The following is a 3820-nucleotide window of genomic DNA, read 5'->3' as shown; positions in this document are numbered from 1 at the left end:
TGTGATTTCTTCTCTTGGTTTTTCATTTATTCTTTCTTTGTTTGTCTGTCTATGTTTGTCTGTCCTTTCTCCTCTTTTTGTGTTTTTATTATTGTTATTTTCCACTGTTTTTGCTGTTGTTGTTGCGTTCTCTTTTTCTTCATCGTCTATTGGTCTTGTTAGTGCTGCAACTACTAATTCGTTGACTGCCTTTTGTTCATAAATTAGTTTTTCTATTTCTGTTTTTACTCCATTTATGATGTCTTCCTTTAGTTTGTCTACGGGAGTTTTGGGTTGGGGTGCCGTTGTTGGAGTGTATTCGTCTGTTTGTACAGCTTGATTTCTATTTTTATTTGATGGTGATGTTATTGTTGTCGTCATTATTGTCGTTTGCGGGTCTTTGTTTCTTGTTATTTTTCCCGTGCGGGTGAGTTCTAGGGCGTATCTTTCTACTACTTTTTGTATTTTCTTGACTGATTCTGCTATTGCCTCTTTGCTATCCCTTTTCACGCTTCGGTTGAGTGTGAGGTGACTTAGGATTAATGCTGATTGTCCATTGACTATGTTTACCAGTCGGGTTGTTGTTATGTCATATCCTTGTGTATGCTCCATGGAGTCGTCTAATTCGGTTGTCTCAGTTATTGTTTCTTCGTTGTTGTGGAGTGAGGTTTCTTTGTTTTCCTCCCTTGTTGTTATCATTGCAACATCAGACTCATTTTCTTTTCCTGGTCCTTTGTCTGTTTCTTTTCTTTCTTCGTTTGTTGTCTGCTCCATTTCTCGTATTACCCCTTCTGGTTGGGTGTTTTCCCTTGTATCTTTGTCGTTTTCTCCATTCTGTGTTTGTGAGTTGTGTGGGAGGTCTTCTCCGTGTTGTCTCCCCTTGTCTTCTATGTTTTCCTTGTCTGTTTGTGTATTCTGTGTATTTTGGGTCTGTGGCGCCTCGTCTCCTGTGTCTTGATTTTTGTTGGCGCGTGCTCTAGTGAGTCTGGTTTCTTTGATCGGTGAGGTTATATATTTTTCTGACATGTTTGTTCACTATTTTTTTGTCTTTGTGTTTTTGAATTATTATTTGTTTTCTTATTTATTTTGTGTTCACTGTGTTCACTGTGTTCACTATGTTCACTATGTTCGCTAAGTTCACTGTGTTTATTATGTTCGCTGTGTTGTATATTAAAAAGTTTTACCTTGTTTTGTTGTATACTGTGGTATTTCCTTGCAATCCTTGTATGGGTTAACTCACAGTTTCACTAGGTTTTCTCTGTTTCACTATGTATGTTTTCCAGCTGGACGCCGGCTAACTGATCCAGTGGCTGTCTTATATGGAGCGCCTGCGCTTAGGGCGCGGCGGCTGCACGTGGAGCACTGACTTTTCACACTGGGGTCTTTGAACTTTGGATCACTTGGCGGTTCACTGAACTGTTCTCGGAGCAATGGAGCACCAGACGCTGGACTTAGAGCGTTTGTGCTCTAAGTGTTGTGGCGCAGGGCTCGGAGCGCTGTTCGCGGAGCGCTGAGCCTCGGCTGCGCCGTGGCGGAGCTGCTTTCGGAGCAGCAGTGGGCGCGTCCGATCCACTCCACGGCCGGGGACCGACTGGGTTAGGTTAGGTTAGGTTAGGTTAGGTTAGGTTAGGTTAGGTTAGGTTAGGTTAGGTTAGGTTAGGTTAGGTTAGGTTAGGTTAGGTTAGGTTAGGTTAGGTTAGGTTAGGTTAGGTTAGGTTAGGTTAGGTTAGGTTAGGTTAGGTTAGGTTAGGTTAGGTTAGGTTAGGTTAGGTTAGGTTAGGTTAGGTTAGGTTAGGTTAGGTTAGGTTAGGTTAGGTTAGGTTAGGTTAGGTTAGGTTAGGTTAGGTTAGGTTAGGTTAGGTTAGGTTAGGTTAGGTTAGGTTAGGTTAGGTTAGGTTAGGTTAGGTTAGGTTAGGTTAGGTTAGGTTAGGTTAGGTTAGGTTAGGTTAGGTTAGGTTAGGTTAGGTTAGGTTAGGTTAGGTTAGGTTAGGTTAGGTTAGGTTAGGTTAGGTTAGGTTAGGTTAGGTTAGGTTAGGTTAGGTTAGGTTAGGTTAGGTTAGGTTAGGTTAGGTTAGGTTAGGTTAGGTTAGGTTAGGTTAGGTTAGGTTAGGTTAGGTTAGGTTAGGTTAGGTTAGGTTAGGTTAGGTTAGGTTAGGTTAGGTTAGGTTAGGTTAGGTTAGGTTAGGTTAGGTTAGGTTAGGTTAGGTTAGGTTAGGTTAGGTTAGGTTAGGTTAGGTTAGGTTAGGTTAGGTTAGGTTAGGTTAGGTTAGGTTAGGTTAGGTTAGGTTAGGTTAGGTTAGGTTAGGTTAGGTTAGGTTAGGTTAGGTTAGGTTAGGTTAGGTTAGGTTAGGTTAGGTTAGGTTAGGTTAGGTTAGGTTAGGTTAGGTTAGGTTAGGTTAGGTTAGGTTAGGTTAGGTTAGGTTAGGTTAGGTTAGGTTAGGTTAGGTTAGGTTAGGTTAGGTTAGGTTAGGTTAGGTTAGGTTAGGTTAGGTTAGGTTAGGTTAGGTTAGGTTAGGTTAGGTTAGGTTAGGTTAGGTTAGGTTAGGTTAGGTTAGGTTAGGTTAGGTTAGGTTAGGTTAGGTTAGGTTAGGTTAGGTTAGGTTAGGTTAGGTTAGGTTAGGTTAGGTTAGGTTAGGTTAGGTTAGGTTAGGTTAGGTTAGGTTAGGTTAGGTTAGGTTAGGTTAGGTTAGGTTAGGTTAGGTTAGGTTAGGTTAGGTTAGGTTAGGTTAGGTTAGGTTAGGTTAGGTTAGGTTAGGTTAGGTTAGGTTAGGTTAGGTTAGGTTAGGTTAGGTTAGGTTAGGTTAGGTTAGGTTAGGTTAGGTTAGGTTAGGTTAGGTTAGGTTAGGTTAGGTTTTTTTTTTTTTTTTTGCTTTAATGATATTCTGAGAATTTATAGACATATGGTCCTCGCTATGGGTACGGGCGACCATGTGCCCTACAACTGTGTTGATTTTATATAATGCTAGTCATTATTTTGTTACATCTGAGTTCCTAAGTTCATGGAGCACCTATTCTGGAGCATTTACAATTTTTCTGCTAAGTTCGTGGAGTGGCTGTGCATGGAGCATGGAGCATTACAACAATGTCCATGTTCATGCAGCGGTCATACATTTTACGATCAAATCTACAACTGTGTTTATTTTTATACAATGCTAGTAATTATTTTGATAAAGCCAAGTTCCTGGAGCAGTTACTATGGAGTATTTACAATTTTCTTCTAAGTTCGTGGAGTGGCTGTGCATGGAGCCCATGCTCCATGCACAGCCACTCCACTCCACTCCACTCCAGATCTAATCCCTAAATCCAGGACCGCTCCACGAACACGGAATCCATTGCTAATGCTCCATAGCATCAACAATAAACTCCACGCCCACGGAGCGGCCCCAAACTCAAAGATCAAACCTGCAACTGTGTTGATTTTATACAATTCTAGTAATTATTTTATATAACTAAGTTCCTAAGTTTCTGGAGCAGTAATTCTGGAGCATTTACAATTTTTCTTCTAAGTTCGTGGAGTGGTAGTTAACATTGCGGTGTTCTTTGCTGCGCTGTGTGTGTGTGCCCTTACCGGTATCGTATGGACATCTTTGCGATTCTGCACCATTTGCTGTACTCTGGGCAGTCTTGGCTATAAGCCGCGTGGATGTGCTCCTTTCCCTTCTTCGCACAATTGGAGCAGGCTGGGACTTTATTCCTACGGTTTGGGCACTTACGCGTGTCATGTGTTTCTGCACAGTATCCACATATGGTGTTAGCCGTGCAGATGAAGGCTCTATGGTTGTATCCCATGCATTTGTAACACTGCAAAAGCTGTTGCTGCTCCACTGCTACAACCGACTGA

This window comes from Cydia fagiglandana, chromosome 23, assembly GCF_963556715.1.
Source record: "Cydia fagiglandana chromosome 23, ilCydFagi1.1, whole genome shotgun sequence".
NCBI classification, from domain to species: Eukaryota; Metazoa; Arthropoda; class Insecta; order Lepidoptera; family Tortricidae; genus Cydia; species Cydia fagiglandana.
The sequence above is the reverse complement of the archived record's forward strand: the minus strand, read 5'-3'. Positions refer to the sequence as shown.